Source organism: Vulpes lagopus, chromosome 2 (assembly GCF_018345385.1).
Source record: "Vulpes lagopus strain Blue_001 chromosome 2, ASM1834538v1, whole genome shotgun sequence".
Classification (NCBI taxonomy): domain Eukaryota; kingdom Metazoa; phylum Chordata; class Mammalia; order Carnivora; family Canidae; genus Vulpes; species Vulpes lagopus.
In genome coordinates, this window is record NC_054825.1 from 122,273,164 (window position 1) to 122,298,138 (window position 24,975).

Here is a 24,975-nt window from a genome sequence, read left to right on the forward strand (position 1 = left end):
GTCGAAGGGAGCCCGGATCAGCCAACCATTCTCCCAACCCCCAAGCAACTCCAGCTGACCCCTCATTCATAAGCGACCCATTGTTATTGTTGAACACCATTGTAGTTTCATGGTTGGTTGTGACAAAGCGTTATTGCCATAATGCTTCACCCTCTTCCTCGGGCTGCAAGCCTCTTCAGAACTAACCTCCCATCCTCTGCCACTGGAGAGAAGTCACTATATGAGGTAGGAGACAGACTGGGTCAACCAACTGAACCTTATGCTCATCTTCAACCAGCCCTCTTTTGAGTTACACCTTGGCCCCCACTCAGAGCTTTTCCAGGGCTCTGTGTCCTAGTTAGTTTGTTTCCTTTTTAATCTCTCTCTGTAGGCTCCAGGTTTTGGCCTTTTCCTATTGGCTAGGCTATCTGCCCGTTCACTTTCCAGTGTCTGAATTTTATTGCTCACTTCTCTCTACTGTCATATCCTGCTTGATTCACCTTGTCCTTGGGGGCTTGGGCCCCTTAATTTAATTCTTTCTCTCTCAGATACAAGGATCTTAGGACAGAGTAGGGGAGTAGGGATGAACATGTGTTTCAATATTCCATGTTTAACCAGATGACTGTTATCCCCAATTATTTATATTTTCTCTCTTATTCTAAGTTCTTAGTCTTTGTGTGTGTGTGTGTGTGTGTGTGTGTGTGTGTGTGTGTGTGAATGTTTGATAGGGAAGATTTACTTCAGGTTTTTAGATAACATGTTTATAAATATCTCTCTGAATAACTTAATGATAACTGACTCCTCTACCAATGCTTTCTCTCTTCTGTGTTGACATTCATATATTTTTTTTAATTTTTTTTTTTGACATTCATATATTAATTCACCCGGTGGCTTTTTATCAAGGATCTACTACAGACCAAGTATTGTACCAATACTGGCAAAACAGTGTGGAACTAAATGTTTTTCCTTTCCTCAAGAAAACTACAATATGAAAAAAAAAAAAAGAAAACTACAATATGGAGATCTATCAGCAGTCTTGCCTAAGCACTTCTTTCTGTGTTGTCCTTGTAAATATTGTTGAGGCCACCAAGCAGCTACCTCCGTTGTCCACTGGGGTTTATAATGTGGTGATCCAGTTTAAGGGTGGAGTCACATGGTTGTCAGCTTAAACATTGGGTAGCAACTTAACCTCTGTAAGCCTTGGGATCTTCGGTATAGTTGGAGTACTTAAAAAAAATCTTGTCAATATTTAAAAATCAAGATCACTCTCCCCTTTCTCTCTAATGCGTATTATACCTGCATAAGTGTGCATGCATGCACATGTACACACATTCTGATTCCTTATGAAAAATCCAAAGACACATTGGGCCACCTTCCTGCATGGAAGTAAGGGTCTACTAGTACTACTACTACTACTACTACTACTACTACTACTACTACTTCTTCTTCATCTCCTCCTCCTCCTTCTTCTTCTCCTTCTTCTACTGGGAAAGTACCTTTATTTTGTTTGGAGGCATGGGCAGATATCTAGTCTGAGAATCTGGAATTGCTCTTTGGTGCCTGCCGCCTTGGTGACCCTGAGCACACTGAAGTGCACAGTTCTGCTCAAGGGCTGGCACCCACTGTGACAGTTTCACCAATCCTGACATCCCTGAAGCAGGGGAACAGGAACATGGACACGTTCTTGAAGCAGCTGTACTTGGGTGTAGTAGAGGTAGTCATGGGAGATGACCGTGGTCCTCTGAATTTTCACTTTGGTCACCATGCTGGACCAAATCACCCTCGGATGGAGACATTACCAGAAAAGGAGAATTTCTTGTCAATATAGGTAGCCTCAGTGGCATCCTGAAGCCCAGACCAAGTTTTTTGTAGTATTGCCAGAGCTTCTGCTTGCTAGTTTCTCCAAGCAGGAGGGGCTGACTTCTTTAGATGGAGCATGATCTGTGCCATTTGCCCAGTGCTTCACGTTGTAGTAGAGCCAGCTGATTTATACATTTACGCTATTTGTCTGGCCTCGTGTGCATTTGAGGTTTTCACTTTCTCTAGAGATTAGGAAATTGGAGTCCTATTTTTAAAAAATTCTTAAGGAATATTTAGTTATCTGTGACTTTCAAAAATACGAAACATTCGAATTCTTTTTCCCATATAATAATGTTCCTTTTCTGTTATTAACAAGATATCCCTAAATATGAATGTGCTTGTTTCTATGTATATTTTAACATATTTCCTATTTTTTAAAAGATTTTATTTATTTATTCATGATATATATAGAGAGAGGCAGAGACACAGGCAGAGGGAGAAGCAGGCTCCATGCAGGGAGCCCGATGCGGGACTTGATCCCGGGACTCCAGGATTATGCCCTGGGCCAAACAGGCACTAAACCACTGAGCCACCCAGGGATCCCAATATTTCCTATTTTTAAATGTATTTCAATATTTGTTTCACCAGTATTAGTGAATGTCTGGGTTGTAGATTCTGAACAGATTTTTGTCCTTCTTAAGTATTTAAATCTGTGAAATCCCTCATCTTTCTGATTTCCAGCTTTTTTTTTTTTTTTCCATATCCTTGTACCCGACTACCCTGGTCTTCAGTCTTTTCCAAATTGTTTCTGATCTGTTTTTATTTTCATTAAGTCTCCACAGAGTTGTGAATTCATGACTCCATTTATCCAACCTTGTGCTCTCCCTTCAAAACCAGTCTTCATATTTGCTCCCCATGGTATTTGGGCTGTGGGTATCCCTTAAAGACCTGAGGGTGAATTATTCTTCCAGTCCTAGTACTTCCATCACTTTAGTGATTCAACAGAACCACCCTGCATCTCTGCAGACCTTGGACTGGTCTATCCCAGCTGAGGCCCACCCTTCCTAAGATCAGAAAAGGGGTTTCAGACATCCTGTAACCCTAGGGTCTATGCTAGTTATCATATTGAGTAGAACACTCATAAGATGTTAAGACTGATTTGAGCACTTGAAATGAATTTTACAATTGGCTTCCACCTATGGAAACCCATGAATAAGGGTTGATTTTCCTCACCTGCTTATGAAAAAAATAATAAATCTTTGTGTTTTAGATACTATATGCCTTTATTCCTATTCTTCAAGGGACATGAGGCTAATGAAAGCAAATATGATTCTTGGGCGTTATGGTAAGAGAAGAAGGAGGTTGATGGGTGGTCTCATTCTTCCTTGCAGTGTTCAGTCCACTTCTGAACATTGTGTTTCGACCTGTGTACCCACCAAAGCAGAGAGATGTAGAAAAGCTAGAGGCTGTCTAGAGGAGAACCTTCAGAGTGGTTGAGAAGTCTGGAAAGAGTAAGCTTGGAGAAGAGAAGCCTTGGGGGTGGCTGAGAGAGCACAAGGGATGTAGTTATCATCAGAATCACTAAATTGTCATGTGGAAGAAAGAACAGATGACTCCAAAGGGTTGGAGTTGATTCAATGGGTAGGAACCCCAGAAAGACATGATGGGCTTTTTTTTTTTTTTTTTTTTAAAGAATAGTGCAGAGCTGAAATATACTGCTCAGGGAGAAAATTCTGGGCCTCTAGGCAACCAAGCATAAAGTGGATGACCACTTGGTGGGGATGTTGTAGAAGAGATTGACTCATTGATGGGATGATCTGACCAGATGATCTTTAAGGTTTCCTTTTATCCTGAGATTCTAGAATATTTGAAATTGTCATGACAGGAGATTCCAGCACATTATAAAAACTGAAATCACAATACAGTGCATGTTTTTAGATAATCTAGGAATTGATTTATTTCTATTATAATGGTAAGGAAATATTAATGTGTGGATATGTTCTGTTTACTCATACAGCAAATTAGACCTCTTTTTTCATCAACAAGTGCTATTGAATATTGTTGAAATAAATCTGGCTGCTTTCCCACAAATTAATCACTTGGGCTCAATTAAGATAAGAACTTAACAGATGTCAGCTCCAGCCCCAATTTCTGGGTTAAAAATATTTATCTCTTTTCCTTTTTCCTTTGCTTCTTACAAATTAGTAGAGAAAGGATATACATATTATATTATCACTGATGTTTCAGACTATGGTAAATCTGGAAACTCCAGTTAGGAGGACCTATTATTGAGTAAGTCAGTCTCATTTCTTTCATATGGGCTGAAGCTCAGCTTTATTAATTTCTCTCCCCATAGCCTTACTTACTCTTCTCAGTCTGAGTTCTTTCCATTTATTTCTGTGTCCCTGGACCACTTCCTGTGTTTTGACTGGAGATTGGTTATTTGTGAGCATGTTTGTTTCTCCCGATGGATGGCAAGAAGGAATCTATCTTGTACGTTGTTGTAATCCCCACCACACCTATTGCCCTCTCCTGGATAAGGTGATTCTCAATTGATGTTTGCAGTTTCAAATGATTTCTATCATGAGCTGCTTCTGTTTATTTACCACAGGTCTGGTCTAGCAGTTAATATGCTAGCCCTCGTTAAATATCCCCTGTGAGATTGTGATGAACTTGTTTTAGAAGTTATAGGTCACTCCCATTATGTGAGAAGATGACAAACCTGGTGGCTCTGAGCGTAGAGGAGAACAACAGAAAAGAAAGTGCATTTGACAGGTTTGTTTAGACTTGGTTTTTAAGTGGGGATGGCCTTCTCCTGTGGTCTAGAGCCACTAGTTCCCAGTGCTCAGACCGAATTGTAAGCAAGCAGAGAACACCTGGATCTAGTCCCAGCTCTCCCACCAATTTGCAGTGTGGTGTTGGGTCAAGCACGGAGTCTTTCTTGTCTCCATCTGTAAAAACAAGGGAAGTGATTTGCAGCTTCTGACAGTAAATTGAGAGATTCCCCATATCTCTGCTATTGCACCCTCTCCCTCTGCTCCTTATGATGTGTGCAACTTTAGACAAGTTCTTTATCTGAGTGGCTCAGCTTCCTAAGTTATAAAATGGGGGATACCCATTTCTTGATGCTGTGATCAGGATCCATGGGTTGATGCATGTGAAGTGTTCAAACAGTGTCTGATGCAGAAGCAGCACCAACTTAATGTTAGCTCTTTTATTTTGCTACTTTGCTAAAATATGTCTGTCAGTCCATCCCCTGTTGTTAAAATTACAAACTAATGCCTGGCATAGGGAGTCTTTCCAATGCTGGTTTTAAATCTATTATTTATTTCTCTTTCAAAGGAGCATTATATAAAGTTGTATTCAGATCATCTTGATCACTCACTTACTCTGGTCCCAGGTTGCTATCCTTAATTTGTACTCTACAGTGGTCAGTGTGTCTCAACCTGTCTTTGGGTTCTGACCTCATTGTCCCATGTCCTGAGACCATGGAGAGACTTAGACCTTGCCATTTCCATGTTCATAGAACTCATGAGTAGCATGTAGAGACAACTGGCACACAGATATAATGTCTAAGGATCTCGGAGTCTAATATTCTAGTGGAAGGCTCAGCATCAGAATGCTCTGATCTTCCAGAACTTTTATTTTGGCTTGGGCATGATGTTACATGGACATGACTGAAAATGACATGGTCATTTCAGTTCAATAGATTAGAAGCTTAATTATATCTATTTAGCATTTTGATCTGTGATAAGTTCTGTTCTAGTTTTGTGGATATGAGGAAATATATTTCATAAAGGTAGGAGAGAGAAAGATATGAAGGAAACAACAGTGGGGTCTTGAGTCTTAAGGAGTTTGCACTCTTATTTGATGTTCTAGGCTTTCTGAGTTCAGTATGCCTTAGAAAATGTTGCTGACACAAAGAAACTCATTGCATACAAAATCCTTTTGCATATGTAATACCCTTCATGCCTTATTGCTGTTATTTGATTTTTTTTTTTTTTTAATCTCAGGGTCAACTAAATTTCAGAGAGGTTAAATACCATGCCAGCAGGTAGCTAAGCCAGAAATTGGACTTGGGTCTTCGGACTCTGGGGTATGAACTCCAGGGTGTTCAGAGAGGAGGATGTGATGCTGTTTCTGCCAAATGAGTCTTGGGTAAAATGCAGAGGCTCCTTGTACGTTGTGCTTGTTTTATTATTGTTAGCCTGTAGTAACATCTCTGATTGTCCAAAGTGGTTCGCAATTTTCCAACTTTAAATTTTTGACAGAGTCATGATTGAAAGCTGCAAGCATATGATTATGAGATGGTGGTTCTCGACATTTACCACAACCTCCCTGCTAAACCGCACAGCAGCCAACTCTCAAGATTTCCTCTGGGGTAGAGGGATTTTTCTCCCCACATGCAGTCCAGCTCCATGGGAAAACATTAGCAGTGACAAATGACTCTCTGAACCAATGCTCGAATCTGAGGTAAATGTGAGCCTTTGTTCTTCCACAAGAAGAACACCACCAGAGTATTCTCTATGAATACATTTGAAAGACATCATCTGAACACTTTCGGTCACTGTCTATTAGCCTTCAGGAGAATTGCTGTAGTTACTTAGCATGCAGTGGGAAGTGGTGTATCTTGGAGCCGAGTCTGTGTACATTGATCTTTATAGATATTTATATTTATTTCTTTTGGCAGGCATGGACAAAGACATTTTTAAAAAATATTTCAAGTCTGTGGAAAAACAAAGCAGAATATATTTTTAAAAATCTACCACAGAAAGGATAATAATAGCTTCCTTGACTGAAGACAACAGACAGGCATAAAATATAAGGGAATTATTTTATCCTGGACAAGAGAATTGCTGCTACAGCAAATTTTGACCTTGTCACAATCTGGATAACTCTTAGGTTTAAAACTTCCACGCCCACAGACCCCGGTCCACAGAGGAGATAACTGATCTGGGGCTTAGCAGTATTGGCAAGGTGGTGCATTATGGGATTTAGCTATAGAGTGTTTGCTCCCCAAGGAGAGAACTGCAGGAATTTTAAGAACTTGCATCAATTCCCTTGTGTAGAAGCAGTATGTCTAAGTATATTTCATGTAAATCCTCAACTCAACACATAAAGCTGTAGTTCCACCACACCTTTAAAAGGAAATTAGAGCACAGGAATGAGGCCAGACTGACCTTCATCCACCGTTTATCTCTTCAATTGCCCTGTCAGTCCATTTCAGTCACATGTTAGAGAGGCTTTCTGTCTCCCTGAGAGCGTGTTCACCTCCCCTCCCACACACCCCACTACCTCATCAGTGTGAGGTTCTCGATTTTTCTTTTAGGCCCCTAGCAGGATAGCAATCTGGATTGTTTCCTTAGACATTGTTTCTCTAGCAAATAGATGCATTTCACAACTCTTCTTATGGCAAGTTTTTCAATACTCATTGATCATTTCTCTCTCTCTCTCTCTCTCTCTCTCTCTCTCTCTCTCTTTCCTCCCTCCCTCCCTCCCTTCCTCCCTCCCTCCCTTCCTTCCTTCCTTCCTTCCTTCCTTCCTTCCTTCCTTCCAAGGCAGATTTGATCTCGTGAGTAGAAGGTAGAACCTCAGTCCTTGACGAGTGGCCCCAAATGCTAATAGGGATGTAGAGAGGAAAGGGAACCCTAGTGCCTGTTGGTAGGAATGTAACCTGGGACAGCCACTACAGAAAGCAGTATGGTGGTTTCTCAAAAAGTTGATGGAAGTACCATATTTTCCAGTATCATATTGTATTCTACTTCTGGGATTACATCTGATGGAAATAAAAATCTATGTTGAAGAGATACCTACCTGTGCCCCCATTTATAGCAGCATTATTGACAAAAACCTATGACATGAAAACAACATGTGTCCATTGATAGATGAATGAAAAAAAATGTGATATCCATGCTTATATCTATATAGTGGGATATTATTCAGCTATAAAAATCCTGTTTCTGACAACACGGATAGACTTTGAGGACATTATATTAAACAAAATAAGTCAGACAGAGAAAGACAAATACTGTGTGATCTTACTTACATGTGGAATATAAAAATAACAAAACAAAAAATCAGAATCATATGTAAAGAAATCAGATTTGTGGTAACCACAGGTGAGGGATGAGGGAAATGGTGGAAGGTGGTCAAAAGGTCCAAACTTCCAGTTAAGATGAATAAGTACTAGGAGTGTGAAGTACAGTGTGATGACTGTAGTTAACACTGCTGTAGGAGGGATCCCTGGGTGGTGCAGTGGTTTGGCGCTTGCCTTTGGCCCAGGGCGCGATCCTGGAGACCCGGGATCGAATCCCACATCAGGCTCCCGGTGCATGGAGCCTGCTTCTCCCTCTGCCTATGTCTCTGCCTCTCTCTCTCTCTCTCTGTGTGACTATCATAAATAAATAAAAATTAAAAAAAAATTAAAAAATTAAAAAAAAAACACTGCTGTAGGAGATACGTGAACATTGTTAAGAGAGTAAATCCTAATGGTTCATGTAGAAAAAACAGGATAGCAATACAAATAATTTCACAAACTCATAAAGCTAACGGTTTATCTATTTGATGCCTACAATTTTTATTAATTTAAACCCCAATCACATGTTAGAAATAAATGTCATTGCTTGTAGAGTTTAATGATAACATTACCATCTGTGTGTGTTTTGGGGGGGTGACTTTGAAGACAAACATAAGGCATGGATGGCATAGGACCTAGGACCTGTCAGTTGTTGGACTCAGTCCTGGGTTGGCCATTTGCTTTTGCTTCTAGTCATCTGCATCAAATAAGTACATTTTGAACTATTCCAAGCAGGTCAAAATTATCTGACATTGTTCAGGTTGTGCTTTGGTGTTCTCCTGTTGACCTTTTGTCTGTTACTTGACTTGGGTTAAGTAGGGAGTCACAACATGGATATCCTGTCATTTCATATTCTGGCCAGGTCTTATATTTATCTCAGTGTTTATCTGTGATGTAGTCTAACTGTCTGATGGGGGCTGCTAGTGATAAATATATATTATGAGTTTAAAACGAAAACTATTTTTATTTTTGTGGAGTGATGATCAATAAGCCATTCATTCTATTTGACTGAAACTGATCACAGTAGTAGGTTATGGTCTCTTCAACACGGTACTGACACCACGACTGTTTTTAATGTCTTCCAACATAGGAAGAAAACTAAGAACTCAGAACGCAGGGTGGGTGTGGTAGGGGAATTATAGTATAAAATCCATATGTTTTAGAATTGGTTGTTCTATAGAGGTTGGAAGAGCTCAGGTATGTTTTGGGTTAGTTCAGTCCCTCAAACTATTCCTTTCAAATGTTTTCTTTCAACCAAATCTGAAACACATTTTGCCAAAACCTTTTTTCCCTTAATTTTTAAAGCCATGTGTATTTAAAGGGACATTTAATCCATATGTTTTGGCTCATTTACACTTAACTCATCAAGATATTGTTTTTAAGAGCTATTTGAGCTCCACGAAGCCCATTTTATAAGTCTTTTCTTCCGCAGTACTAGGAAGTTGTGTTTTGCTGAAAACAGAAATTGAACCCACAAAATAATTAAGTTCGGATGAAAATTGAGAATGTACAAGATTTTTGAGAGCCACCAAACTTCACTTAGAAAACTATGTTATCCTCTTGCAGTTTTTTCGTTATTCTTCCTAAGTGCCAATATGCTTTAGCCAGGATGTTAACTTTGATCATATATTAAATCTTTATTTTGCAGTTAAATGTCTGAGTGCTTATTGCCAGTGTCTTCCTTATTGTAAAGGATAAGAGCAAGTTCAAAAAATAAGAAGGATATACAAAAGAGTGAGCTCTAAACTCCTTGAGAGGTTGACGGCAGACCTATAAACTTGGGCCTTCAGGGGCCTTCCTTTTCTGTTCCCACCAGTGTTTCCATAAGGCCTGCCTGCTCTTTCCTTCAAAGTTCCTTCTGCTGCATTGCAGGGAGATGAGGAGCTTCTGTGGCACAGGATATTACTGTGTTATATATCCTCTGCCCTCCAGGATCCTCACATTTGTCTTGCTGAGTAGAGGGATGACCCTAGGGGACTTATGACACATACAGTAGGATCGCCCATCTGTCTGGTATTGCCCTAGAGGTCGGGTTCTAAAGACGTTCCTGGAGAGAATTCCAGAAAGTCACTACACGTTTTATAGAGAGTACACATAGACAGTGTCCCTAGAGAGTTGTGAAGGCAAAAAGCTTTTCAGGTCAGTAATGACCTACAGTTTAATCTCATCATCTCAGGGAAGCTGAGCACCTCTGAAACAAATTTTGCCCATTGAGCCTCAATATCCAATGAAGGATGACCCTTCCATTGAGAAATTAGCAACAACAAAAAATTTCTATGACTCAGTTTTATCCACATGCCTCAGAATTGCTTGAGCAAGATTTCTAGAGGGCACTGACGTGTTGACACTCTTTTATTCTCCTGTGTGAGTAGACAAAGAGTAAAAAACTTTTTTAAAAAAGTTTTATTTATTTGAGAGAGAGAGAAAAAGAGAACAAGAGAACAGAGGGAGAGAGAGAATCTCAAGCAGACTCCCCACCGAGCACAGAGCCCAATTTGGGGCAGGATCTCATGACTCTGAGATCATGACCTGAGCCGAAATCAATAGGTAGATGCTCAACTGACTGAGCCACCCAGGTGCCCCAAAATGTTTTTCAGTTAGAGAAGATGTGAGTAAACATGAACATGATTTTTATAGCTGACAGTAAAACACAAAAATGCACGTTACGATTAGGTGAGTATCAGTTGATATAAATAAAAATCTTCAAGATCTGAACACCTGAGAGTAAATTATATTTCTTCAAACACTACTTTTTACCATAGGAAATCAGATTTGTTGTGCAATATTAGTGGAGTGTAATGAGTTTGAGAAGGTAGTTTTGTGTACTTTTTATTGCCTTTCCTTTTAGAATGAACTTGGGTTCTTTTCTCTCAATATTGGATTGCATGTGGAGTATATTTATCATCTGAAGCTCACACCAGGACTGCTCCTGACAATTAGGTATACTGCCTATAAAGAAGTGAGTTGTCACTGTACACGGAGTTCTTAAAAATGTTACTATTATTTTTTAAGGAACTATTTGATTTGGGAACAGATATCCATCATTCTGAGCTTTTCAAGCCTCTGACAAGTATATAAAGGAACCTGGTTACCAGATGTTTAATATCTATGAGAGAGAAAGAGAAATTCAATGATATAGCGGTCTCTTCTGAAAAATAGTATTAGAATAGTAGAAATATTAGAAATAGTAATAGTATAGAAAAGTTTAATTGTCATAATCTTGAATAATAACTTTCATTTTGTTCCTCAGTAAACCTATTTCATTGACTTGAATTTATAATAAAATTTTTATATTTTAATACTAATGAAGTTGTAGGGAAATCACATTTAGACATGTATGTGAATATATATACAAACTTTTTCAGTCCTTGGCCTTAATATTCTTAAATTTTATTATCAAAATTTAAAAATGTCAGTAAACCAATTCTCATAGACATAAACTCAACAATAAAGCACACTTAACAGCAAAGTTAGCTTTTATGAGCTTACATAGGATGTGCTCCTTTATTTTCCTGATGTTATCCTGGAGTTCAGTAATAATGCAAACTTTAAGAAATAGTATAGATAGTATGAAATGTAGGAATAGTTAAAGCTCATTCTTGTATATTTTCAATTTTATTTATTAATATTACTAATAAATATATTTAGGCTATAAAACCCCAAAGTACAGGCATATGTCATCTTATTGCACTTTGCTTTATTGTGCTTTGCAGATACTGCATTTTTTTTATGGATTGAACATTTGTGGCAAGCCTGCAGTGAGCAATGTTGGCACCATTTTCCAACAGCATTTGCTCACTTTGTGTCTCCACATCATGTTTTGGTAATTTTCACAATTTTAAAACTTTTCAATTATTATTATGATTTATTATGGTGATCTGTGGTCAATAATTACAACTCACTGAAAGCTCAGATGATGGTTAGCATTTTTTAGCAATAAAGTGTTTTTAAATTAAGGTATGTACATTGTTTTTTTAAAGACATAATGCTGTTGTACACTCAGTAGACTACAGTATAGTGTAAACATAATTTTTATATGCACTAGGAAACCAAAAAAGTTCATTTGACTCACTTTATTGTGATATTTGCTTTATTGCAGTGGTCTGGAACTGAACTGGCAATATATTTGAGGTATACCTGTATTATAGATAAAGCTACATTCTTCTTTGGTCATAACCATCAATCCTGATTCTTTCTTGAGAACCATCAACAGTATTTAAATTGATATGTATCTTTCCAGACCATTTTATTTTTACTTATGCAAGATATATTTATGGCCCTAGGCTATCCACAGCACTTTTAAAAAAAGTGTATGTTTTAAATTGTAAATTGTATTTTAATGTGTACATTAATCTGCAGTTTCTACTTGACCACCTTCATAAAATTTCTAATAAACTGTAATAATTTATAAGTGGATTTTCTTAGATTTTTTGATAGATGGTAATATATTTAGATAATGATAATTTTATCTTTTCCTTTCTGATCTTTATATCTCCTCTTTTTTTCTTGGAGAGACAAGGATAAAGAGTAACTATTGAATATACAATGATAGTATCAGTATCTTATTATTCCTTACTTATATATTGTTTCTAATATTTCATCTATTAAGTATGGTATTTATCATATAATTCCAGTACTGACGTTTTATTAAGGTAAAATTTTCCTTCTATTTCTACTTTGCTAAGAGAAAAAAATAAGATGTTAAATTTCATCCAGTATATTCACATTATTTAGCTTTTGTCTTTTGTCATCTAATACAGAGAACTGATGGATTTTTTAAAATAAATTTATTTTGTATTGGTGTTCAATTTGCCAATATATAGAATATCACCCAGTGCTCATCCCATCAAGTGCCTACCTCAGTGCCTGTCACCCAGTCACCCCCCACCTCCCGCCCACCTCCTCTTCCACCATCCCTAGTTCGTTTCCCAGAGTTAGGAGTCTTTCATGTTCTGTCTCCCTTTCTGATATTTCCCACTCATTTTTTCTCCTTTCCCCTTCATTCCCTTTCACTATTTTTATATTCCCCAAATGAATGAGACCATATAATGTTTGTTCTTCTCCAACTGACTTATTTCACTCAGCATAATACCCTCCAGTTCCATCCACGTCGAAGCAAATGGTGGCTATTTGTCGTTTCTAATGGCTGAGTAATATTCCATTGTATACATAGACCACAGCTTCTTTATCCATTCATCTTTCGATGGACACCGAGGCTCCTTCCACAGTTTGGCTATTGTGGACATTGCTGCTATATACAACTGATGGATTTTCTAACGTTAAACCATCCTTGCATTCCTGGGATAAACCAAACTTGATCTTAATGTTTAATTCTTGAAAATACATCTATAAATTTTATTTGCTAATGTTTTATTTAAAGTGTATATGTCTTAATTTATAAATGTCATTGGACCCTAGTTGTTTCTTTTCTTGTGCTTTGTCTTGGTTTGGTATCAGTGCTATATTTGCTGAGCAAAGTGGGTCACATGCCTTCTCATCTTTTTCTTTGCTCTGAAGAATTTATATATTAGGGGAACTATCTGTTTTTAAGGGTATGATTAAATTTCCAAGTGAAAACTTGTGTTGGGTGCCTTTGAAGTATATCATTTTGACAATTAATTTCTTCAGTGGTTATTCCTTTGTGTAGATCTTTTCAACGTTCTTTGAGCCAGTTTTGGTGATACACATATCTTTTCTGGAAAGTGTCCATTTTAGTTAAGGATTCATCTAGGTATGCTAAATTTACCACCTAAAAATAAAAGATGGAGCATTTCTTTCCTACATCTCAGGTGAAGAGTAGAGGAATTGCTTTTCTCACCAAGTTGATTTTAACTTTTGTACCAGCAAAACAAACTATAACTACTCCAGTTTTTGTGATGTTCAATGAAATCAGTTGTTTTGCTGTAGGAAATAACTGTAGGAAACTTTGCCTTTTTTTTTTTTAACCAAGTGGTAATGCATTTAAATAATGCCATTCCCAACTCCAGGTTCAGGAATCAGAAAATTCCACAATACTTCTAATTTTCTTAAGCACTCTGTGTTTCCTATAAATAAAAGTGAAAAAAAATTTTACTATCTTACAGAGATAGTAGCTATATTAAAGCATATAATGACTCTACTAACCTCTATCTAGAGTTTGTGTATGTTAAATTATAGGAATAGATTTTTTTTTTTTATCAATGTATACCCTTTGCTTTCAAGAAAATGTACTTAGTGTAAGCTGTGTATTTGAATAAGAGAGTTTTCCTCATTGGGTAAGTAATTGAAATTGGATCTAGAGCTTTGGACTGTTGTCTAATCATCCTAATTAAATAGCAGCATAAAGCATAAGTTGACTACTTTGTCTAATTTGAGTTCTCAAACTTAATTAAAAGCAAAGCAAATAAAAAGTGATTGTACTTAATCATTGTTCTAATCAATGTAATCAGTCAAGTAAGTTGTCAAAAGTGGTGTGTTTTAATACACATAGTCAATCAGTGAGAATGATTTTGCCGACTTAGTAGAAGCTCTATGAAAGTAGCAGGTCTGAAGATATTGTGTAGGCATAAATCTCTAGGTTTCTCTGCTGTTGCAAAAGTTAAGATGTATTTGGCATAGAGAAAAATTTCTCTACTTTGAGCCTGCCAACCCTGGCATGACAGTAAAGGTGATAAGAGAAGAAAAGTTTGGGAGAGGAGGTCAAGAAGCTACATTAGAAGTTCTGTTCAGTTTGGGACATGTAGCTAACTAACTTAAATCATTATTTTTGTAAAAGGTATGTGTATGGTGTATATTCAGTACCAGCTCAAGAACCTTTCTTCAGTAACACTTGCTCAGTTTTGCCCTTTATCTTTGACCTTCCTAATAAGATTGATGCCTTTTATACTAAGGATGAGTGAAATCTAGTCTTATTAATTAAATAACTTTTTCTTTCTCTTAGTGTGGCCTTAAGATTTCATTATTCCAAGTCTCTTTCTGTCTTAATTTTCCTTCAATTTTTAGTATTCCTTTCTCTTTTATACTCTACCAGGAAAAAAGTTCTACTTTCTCCTAGCAGGACCATTTGTCTTATGGCCCTAAATTTTCAGATCTAAAACACAAAATTACATGGTTAGAAGTTTGTGCTTTTTAATACTTCCTTGCATTATTCTCAGCAAAGTTAAACTGTACCACCTAGCAATAAATCTGCTTTTTATTGGTGGAGGTCCCTGACTTTTTTGTGATGAGATTTATTTCTGTATTGCACCAACTCTTCATCCATGGAAAAAAATAGGTGATCTATAGTGAGAAGAAATTGTACATTGGAGAAAGGAGGGGAGGGATGATTGTTAAGGAAATCATGCTTGAATTGATTTGTGGAGTAAGGGCACACTTTTAGCCCAGCTATGCCATATCCTTGAGAGATGTTTCTCTAAATGGGGGACTTACACACTGGATGTATTATGATTGCATGTTGGCATTTGGCTTTGATTGTACTTGTATTAAATTACAATTTCTGCACATCCATATCACCTATTTTATTTTTAAATGAGTGGAGTTTTCCAATCAACTAAACTTGAATTTTATGCAACTAAAGGCTGCAACTTCCAATTTATAGGTAGAAATGGCATCAAGAAATAGAGAAGGAACCTGGATTGTGTAGTCAGAAAACCCACATTGGAACTCTAGCTCTGCCATATTTTAACTAAGTTTGATGAAGGCACTTGCAATTTCTGAATTTCAATGTATGTATCAGTAGGAAAGATAATATCTGCCTCATAGAGCTGTTGCAAAGATGAAATGTTCATAAAACACTAGTGAGGCCTGGTGTATAGGCATTGCTGGGAGGAAGGAGATCATTCTGTTCCAGTATCTAGTTTTTACAAAGTGTATGACCTTGCTGATTCCCATACGTGTTTCTTTACTATGAAATGAGAAGAAATATCTTCCCAAATGAAAGGTGTTTTAAGAAATTTTGTGGCTTTCAAATGAGAAAGTAATATACAATAAGCTTTGAAGATTGTTAAGTACTAAGGAACTATAAGCCATTCTCTTTAATAGCCGATAATAATGGAGGCACGGACATGTGTATATTGTATCTTATCACAAAAACACAATAAACAAGTATTCAGGAAAGAGGATGTCTTAATATCCATGATCACATTTCACCACATTTATCTGCTGTCATTTTCGAAGTCCACATGCAAATAAGATTCTAAAAAATGATTTGTTTCTGACTATTGATGTTTGTTCTTTTACAAATATAATTGTGGGACACTGAAGGCCACTTCACTTCCTGAGAAACAATTAAGAGCATACTGTATCTTCTTAGAAAATACATACATATAATTGTGAGAAGATCAGGAGTTTCATTTTGAAGGAAAGTAATTTGAAAAATTTCAGTTGAAAGAGAAATGAGATTTTTACCAGAGTCAAATGAAAATAAATATTGTTAGAAATTTTGCTTTTAGAGGTAGTACTCATCTTGAAGATACTGCTACTTGACAGAATAAATTTGCTTGAGTAGCAGATTTTTTGTTTTTGTTTTATTGTTTGATTATTGCATCAGATTTGAAAAAGAAACAAGAACGATCTCTGTTCCTGTCATGGAGACTCTTTCTGCACAAAAGAACTGATTTACCAACATGCCAAATCCCTGACTGTAGCCCCAGAAAAGAAGAGAAGGGTTTGATTTTTTGGGAGGGTTGGGGGGTGGGTGGGTGGAAATTGGAAGAACGCACGACATTGCTTTCTGTAATTAGGTGTCAACCTGGTTGTATACATAAGCTTTGTGCTGATAAGTAGAGAGCCTGTGATAATGCTTAGAAGGACTTCGAAGTCTGGGCTCTATGATGGGGCCACTTGACTCACTGTGATCTGAGTTGGAACACACTGCTTTATTCCCCAGCCATCTAGACCAAGAGCGAGGAGGAACAATTTACCAGCTAAAGCAACAAAGCGCTTGAGGTAGACAGAAAGTAATTAGTTTTTAATGATCTTTTGGAAGTCACATGAATAGATTGATTTCTGTTTTGATCTTGCTTGAATTAATGGCGGCTTTTGAGTCTTCAGTCCCACTTGGGCATGCATTGTTTCTCCATTTCACGGTCTGGCGCTCCTGCACTTCAGGTTTCACTTGGACCATTGTTCCATTTTGTAAGGCTCTGCCCAGTGTTTTTGTGCTCTTCAGCTTTAAACATTGCTGTGGTGTTTTCCTTTTATTTCTATAGCTGTTTCCTCTTGGGAATCTGATGGGGCTATTATCACTTCCAAGGGGCTAACATCCAAATTGGAGGTTCGCCGTCAATTCATTTCTCACTGAGACAAGCTCCGTCGTACTCCTTGGGAAGAGTGGTTTCGCCCCTGTCCTGGGGAGAGCTCAGGCTTTCCCTTCTCTCCTTTTTGGATTATCTAAGTTCTTTCCAATCAACTACCGAGGTTGCAAGGACACAGTTCGTAGGACTGGAACAACTGTTGGGACTAAAAAAAGTTTTCCTCAATAATAAATTTAATTCTCCCCAAAGCTTTCCAGACGACAAAAACAACATCCCCAGTTTCTACTCAAGCACTGTCACCAGCTCCCTGTTTCACTGTCCGACAGATGTCTGCCTTCCTCTAGTCTGTTTCCCACTTGCCCATCCAATTCTCAGATGCTTTTCCTGGTCAGGAAGGTAGTGAAGGCTTACAGTTTTTTCACCCTTTTTTGTTTGTTTGGTTGGTTTTGGTCAATCAAGCTATGCATGTCTATTCTTTCAAAGTTTTGTTTTGTTTAGGAAAACATGGAAAATGGAGAAAAAAATCAGGCGAATTTGCAGCAGAGACTTTCAACATTTTAAAATAGACCTCCTGGTTTTTCTATATAATTATCTTGTTTAATATGTTCTTCAATTGTTGTAGAGCTATGCTTTGGAATAATTTTCCACTTAAGGAGATCATTTTTCTATGTCAAAAAAGGATACAGATCTCCATGATAATTTTCAGAGACTGCCAGAAAAAGTATTGTATGTTTATGGTCCTGGGCTTTAGGATGGGTATAGGAAGAAAACAGAAGTGATTTGAGACTGGTAAGAGGTCAAACACCACTACTAAAGTCCTTCTGGAAGAGAAAAGTGAGAACAAACAAGCTTAGAAAGGTCAAAAGAAATTACCTTCTGGCACGAAGGACAGATTTTAGAACAGTAACAAACCCTACACTTACATGAAGTGTGAACTAGTAGTTTGGAAACGGAAGGCACGAGTGCTGGGATTCTGAATCTTCTTTGTCAGTCACCCCCCCCCCCCCCCGCCCCGCCGGGACAGACAGGGAAGTGGAAGATGGAAGAGAGTGCAGGGAAAAAGGAAGATGAGATACAGGAGCCAAATTGGACAAGGGAGAAGGAGAAGGCCGGGCTAGCGTGTTGGGAAGAAGCCTTAGGAGAGGAAAAGGGAGAGGCTTCGGGATATTTACAGCCAACATTCCATCTAGCACCAGGCACCCAGCGGAGAAAAGGCAATTTATCCTTGTCATAAAGCTGGCTGCACCGCTTCTCCTGCTGCCAGGCGTTTTGTTCCCAGAAGAAGGGGCTCCCCAGGAATGTGAGGGGAGGTGGGGGGCAGGGAAGGCCTGGGAAGGCTTCCACGGCCACCACCCTTGGTCACTTCCAGGTTAGAGTACAGCCTTGCCACCTTGTCTTCTGCGTTTATGACTCTCCTTTGGTTTCCTTTTTGTGTTTTGTGGAGTTGGGCATCTCCAGCTCTCCATTTCCTCCTTTTATGTAGCCAAGGGTAGTCCTCTAAACACCAATTACGAATCCTTTCTAACTATGCCTTAGGTACAATGCGAACACGGTTTTCTTCAATCCTTTACCCGATAGAGGTCAAAATCTTCTGATTTTGTCCAAACAGATCTTCAGCCTGACTGACACTTTGCATGAATCTACCATCTTTGTAGTTTTAGTGTTTCAGTGGCAGGCATCCACCTGATTTTTTAAATTTATTTATTTATTTATTTATTTATTTATTTATTTATTTATTCATTCATTCATTCATCCATTCTGCACATCTTATTTCATGAAGATGTCTGAATATGGTCCATTCAGTGAGTCCTGGAGAACCTAACCTTTGCCAAAAGGACAAATGGTGGCTCCCCTTTGCATCAGTGACTAAATTTTCTGTACACGTGATGGCAGTGTGCAGCTTCCAGTGGCCTTTGGAGTTATTTGGATGTTAGGCATTTTTTCCAAATTAAGGAAGGAATTATAACAGTCACCTATTGTTCTTATGAATTCAACCTCATTCATACTGCAGCATTTTGAAAATTTTCCGCCTTTCCCAGCAGGAGTTGCCCAGCTGTAGTGAAGATACTGAGCATCCTCATCACGAGGTACAGTGTGTGGGACACATTTGGCCTACTTGCTCCAGAAGGAGAAGTAGCAGCAGGATTAGGCAGTGGATTCAAATTGTGGCTCTGTCTTCTGGCAAAATGATCTTCTGACTAGAATCCGGTTTCCTCATGTGTTTAAGGAGGATGTAATAATAATATTTGCCTCATGGAGTTGTGGTGACTCAATGGCATCTCTTACGTGCCTGGTACGCAGTAAGTCCTCTGTAAATAGTCAAGTGCTGGCTCATTATCATCGTTCATATTAATAACAACTATTAGCCATGACTTCAAACCTTATATGCTGTTTAGGGGTTAAAATGAGCAGACATTAATCACCTGGAGGATATTTGAGTGTTAAACTGTAAGATAATAACTGTTTTCAATTGCAGGCACTGGGGTGAAGGAAAGATTTATGTGGGCCAGCTGATGGGGAAGGAAGACTTCCCTAAAGAGGTAAGAACTGAATTGGTCCTTGAAGAGCAGATAGATTTTAAAATATACAAAAGGGAATTTAAGGTTCAAGACACAGGAAGTCAGGGAGAAAAGTGTGAGTAAGCACATAACAAACACACACCAAAAAAAGGGTAGGGTTTCAGAGCCGTTTTCCCGGGTTATGTGTCCAGCAGTTATTCATTCTTTCCTTTTTCCAATCTAGCAGCTCCCTGGTACTAAATTTAAATTAAGGTAGGTTCGTTTGCTTGTTTTAGCTGTTACCTGCACTGAAATAATAAGTATGCTCCTCGGATCATGCCATTCTCGATCCTTAGGAACCTTGATTAGTTTAGCAGTCAGCGTTGCTTTGAAAGCATAACCATTTTGGAATAAATTCTAGGGAGCTATGTTTGCAAGACAGCATATATTTTGGGCAAATCGAAAGAGTTGATGTTCCCAGGGACAACATGAAATTGCTAAGGAGAAGCATTGCATTTCGACAACTAGTCAACGCCATCTCGTGTCTATGCCAGCTGCCCCTCCATCCACTAAAGGAATCATACTGACTTAATAAGGAACAGTGCTCTGTCCCTGCAGTCACCTCTTGTCCTCTGCGGTCCCCCCACAGTCCCAACTGTGAAGGACGCTTCCGAGGTAGGGACTTACAGTGACGTGGAGCCACCCACGGAGTCGGGGGTGCCGAGGACTCTACAGTTGAAGCAGGTTAAAAATATAACCCAGATGGGATGCCAGGGTGGCTCAGAGGTTGAGCGCCTGCCTTTGGCTCAGGGCGTGATCCTGGGGTTCCGAGATCAAGTCTTGCATTGGGCTCCCTGCAGGGAGCCTGCTTCTCCCTCTGCCTGTGTCTCTGCCTCTCTCCGTGTGTCTCCATGAATAAATAAATAAATAATCTTAAAAAAAAAATCTATAACCCAGAACTTCACTGCAACAGTAAATGAAAGATTTGGGAGGTGGTTTTTTTGTTGTTTGTTTTGTTTTTTTTGAAAAGTCCTGAGATTGTGTGATGCTCTGTGTAATAAAGCTTAGGGAGAGGCGAGATTAAATTGTACCTAGTGACATACTCATTTAGTTCTTACTCTCTAGAAATACCATTTATTCCCACTCCTAATATTGCCCGGCTGGTCTCTTAGTCGGCCTGGTCTGTGGTCTGTGACTGGCCAGCCAGGTGGTGGGGTCCTGACCAACACCGCAGCCCTCAAGGCCCAGCCTGTCAGCTCGTTTTTACCTTTAAACCTTAATTAAATGTAGGGGCAGTTTACATGATCTATTTAATTATATGCATTCTTTCCCAAAGCCTTTTATTTTCCATGAAAGCCCCTGTATTGAAAGATTCTGTTGGCCACTGTATCTGAGCGTCACTTGGAAGCGTATCAGGAAAGGCAATATAGCTTAGTGTGTTTGAAACTAAACAGATGTGGGTTGAAGTTCTCCCTCAATCACTTGTTAGCCATATGATTTGGAGCAAGACATTTAAGCTTGTTTTCTCCCTGGTACAATAGGGCTATTTATTGTGAAGGTTTTTAAAAAATAAAGAGTAAAAGAAGAAGTGTGTTTAGGCCACGTAGTAGAGTGATTGATACATAGTGAACCAGCATTAAATGAGATTGATTATTAATCAGCAACCAATCTGTTCATAATAAATGTGACTATTCATGATAAATGTAATAATATACTTCTCTTGTTAACACATTAATTTTTTTAAGATTTTATTTATTTATTCATGAGAGATGCAGAGAGAGAGGCAGAGACACAGGCAGAGGGAGAAGCAGGCTCCCTGCAGGGAGCGCAATGAGGGACTCGATCCCAGGACCCCCGGGGTCACAACATGGGCTGAAGGCAGATGCCCAACTGCTGAGCCACTCAGGTGCCCCACGTTATTTATTAAATATAATAATTAACATAAAAAATACCTACTGTTAGTTATTACTACACTTGTTATCCTAATGTTGATTAAGTTGACTCTGTCAGTCCCCTGACCTATAGCAGTGAGGATAATATTACCTACAGGCTGATGCTATGAGCTACACCCAGAATTACCGGAGAGACAGGGTCACGGCTGTACTTTACAGGCCACTCAATAATTATTAGGGCAAGGATGAAAACAAGTGGATGGTGTCCGGTAGCATTTCTGACTGTAACATATATGACGGGAACCTGCAGGACAGAGTTCTTGGTTCTCGGTGGGGGCTAACCTTTCACAAGTTAGGGCCAGTGTCTCTGGAGAGCCAAATGGATGGTTTGTGATGGAGCACAGTGCTGTGTCCTGAAGGCAGGCCAAGCATCTTCCGATTCTGTTTCCTTTGCCTGGCACAGCCACTTCAGCGTTAGCCTAGCAGCTAGTCATTACGTGGCCACCACGTAATTACAGAATTTGTCATCTTCTAAGAGAATTACTTTGCTAAGGAGCACTCTTTCCTCCATTTCTCCTTTCGTCACCTGATCGGGATTAATCTCACTGGGCATCCGCATTGGGTTAGACACTTAGTGAGGCCTTTGTACCTGCGTCATTTAATACTATCCTTATAATCACCCTCTGAAGTGTGCATGATCGCCTATGTTCACAGGTGCGTCCCTAACGTGCCTAATCATGAAGGGTGGAGCTGGGTTGAAAACCTTTATCAAACTGAAAGGTAAGGCTGTTCTTTCCATGGCATTAGTTCCCTGATGCTTCTGTGGCTTAAGCACAAGTGTAGAAAAAAGGGCAAAAAGGGAGTGGTTCTCCTGGGAGAGTGGGGCTGCTTCCCTACAGAGCGTTTGAAAGCAGACAGGGGGACTTATGGTCACGGTGACAGGGGTGAGGAGGTGCTGCTAGATTCCGGAGGCGGGGGCCGTGGATGCCCAATGTTCTGTGGTGCTCTGGATGGTACGACTGGAGACGTGTCCCACCCGAAATGCCAGTTGTATCCTTAGAGGAGCGACGAGGCGATTCAGAAACGTGTCTTCCTCTTTCTTCTGAAGTGGTAAAAGGGGCCTGAGGCTGGGGTCGTGGCTTGTATGCTGTAGTTTCCACTTGCGTGCAGCCTACAGGGTAGATAAACCCAACCCTCACTTCCGACGTGAGACTCTTGTTTCTCTTAAGGTAAGTTTTGCTTATACACTGATAACACCCTCAGCACAGCGTGTTCATCTCGGTGCCCCACGCTAGTGTGCGTGTGCACTCCATTTTGTCCATTGCTGGTTCTGGGGGTGGCATAGAATCCAGCTAAGAGTAGGTGCTTAAGGGATACTCATTAATATGAGGCCTCTCTATCATGAATAAAGCCCAGAAAACAAGCTTAAGACCTCAGGTTTATTTGTGCCTATTGGACTTCCTCCTCGCCTCACAAATAAGCAGAACCAGACACGTTAACTTGGCTTAAAAAAAAAACAATGTGTTTTGGTGATCATGAAGTATACTGCATGTTATTTCTCAATTTTTGCTCCTTTCCTGATTCCCGGATGATAGTTTAGGGTTCTCACTTGGTCACCAGCAATCTTCTAGGAAGGCAAGTTCAGCGTTTGGAATCTGGCCGAGCAACTGGTGCCTTAAAAAGATTAGTTTTCCCCCTTGCTCCTTAGGCCGCAGCTCCACGTTCCCCTTTGGGCGCTTGGAGCCGTATGGTGATTGCCAGAGCCAGGATCTGCTTCACGAAACGGTTAGTTGATTTTTCATTTAATTTAATTCATCACAATCATTCGTTCCCGTTTGCTACCCACTGAACTTTGAAATATTATTTCTTTTCCCTTGTGGCGTCCGTCTATACACCAGGGTCATTTCCCCCTTTCCTAGTGTTTAAATAGCCTTTCGTATATAGTGAATGTATGGGACACTTCACGTTGGCACGGGCACTATTTTTTTAAGATCTATCTATCTATCTATCTATCTATCTATCTATCTATCTTATTTATTTGAGCACTCACACATAGGGTATGGGGGCGGGGGGTTAATGGGAGGCAGAGGGAGAGAGTCCTAAGCATTCTCGGCCCTGAGTGTGCAGAGCCAGGCGGAGAGCTGCAGCGACATCTCAGGACCCCGTGGTCAGGACTTGAGCAGAAAACCAGGAGCCCCACACTCACCTGACTGAGCCACCCAGGTGCCCCATGCACTGGTACCTTTCCATTACTAATTAAAATACCTCAAAAGCCTTTGAGAAAGAACTACCTAATTTTCCATCATATTTATGAGACTTTAGCCATCATGTGACTAGCAAGTAAGTTGAGAGCTTAAGACAAGAGCCAAACATCCTTGATCCTTAGTTATTTGGCTTTAATAATTTTTTTTCCTTCCTTCCTTCCTTCCTTCCTTCCTCCTTCCTCTTTCCGTCTCTCTCTTTTCTTTCTTACTCTTTTTCTTTCTCTCAAGGAACTTCATTTTTTACTTTCTCTTACATCTGACATGGAATTGCTAACCTTCTTGTTTCTAATTATTACCTTAGAGGTCAGGGTAGGCCTGAGTGTAGATGATTAGGGTGGGCTAGACAGTGTCAGGGAACCTGCTCCCCTTCTCTCTCACCTTAATGTTATGTCTTCCACTTTCTTGATGCCCTTCTTCAATTTCTTGGAGGAAAAAAAAAGACCACTTCTGTCTACTATCTTTCTTTCTCTTACTCTTTTAGTCATTCTTATAACCTTTTCTCATCAAAGCATCTTTTTTTTTTTCTTTTTCCTGTGGCAGGCACCATGCGTCCTGGTTTTGTTTGGTTTTCTCTCTCATTCTCTGGGGGGACAAGCGAGGTAAGGGTGGTAACTGGAGCGTGTCTCCTCACGGAAAAGCTTAAAACTGCAAGCTGACCGAAACTTTATGACTTTCTGAAATGCGAATTAGGTTGTGCTGTGCTGGCTCATTTTGGATTAGTGCATTTCATCAAATGGCTAGGGAAAAAAATCAATCAGCTTGCTTACAATTTCTGAAACCGTTTAAAGAAAATGTGTAGTGAGGAAGAGTACAATGGACGCAAATGCACTTCACCCTCTGATGGCCAAAGAGAATTGTCTTTTACTTGATAATGTGTTTGAAAAAAAAAAAAAAAAAAGACAACACATTGACTTGGGAAGTTACTGCCCCTCGCCCTGAGTAGAATCCAAGGATTACTGGCATTAGGAGGAGAGATTGCAGATTATGGTTACTAAATGGAAGGATTACGGAGACACACATGCCTCAGGCTCCAAGAAGACAATGGGAATTAAGAGATTACAGTGAATAGAGAGTGGTATTAACTGTTTTTCCAAGGTTGAATACTTTACAAAAGAAATGAGAACAACTATTTCTCAGGCCAAAGTGTGGAGTGGTGCTGGAGCTGGGGTTGCTCTTATATATTCTTTCCAATTTTGAGCCCCCAAAACTTTAGGTTTTGTATAGTCGTCTCAG

General features: G+C 39.3%; 1 pseudogene; it reads right to left on the minus strand.

Moving 5' to 3' along the window:
* Nucleotides 1–1,477: 1,477 nt before the first annotated feature.
* On the minus strand, nt 1,478–22,097 carry LOC121478078 (annotated as a pseudogene).
* Between the last annotated feature and the right edge of the window lie 2,878 nt (nt 22,098–24,975).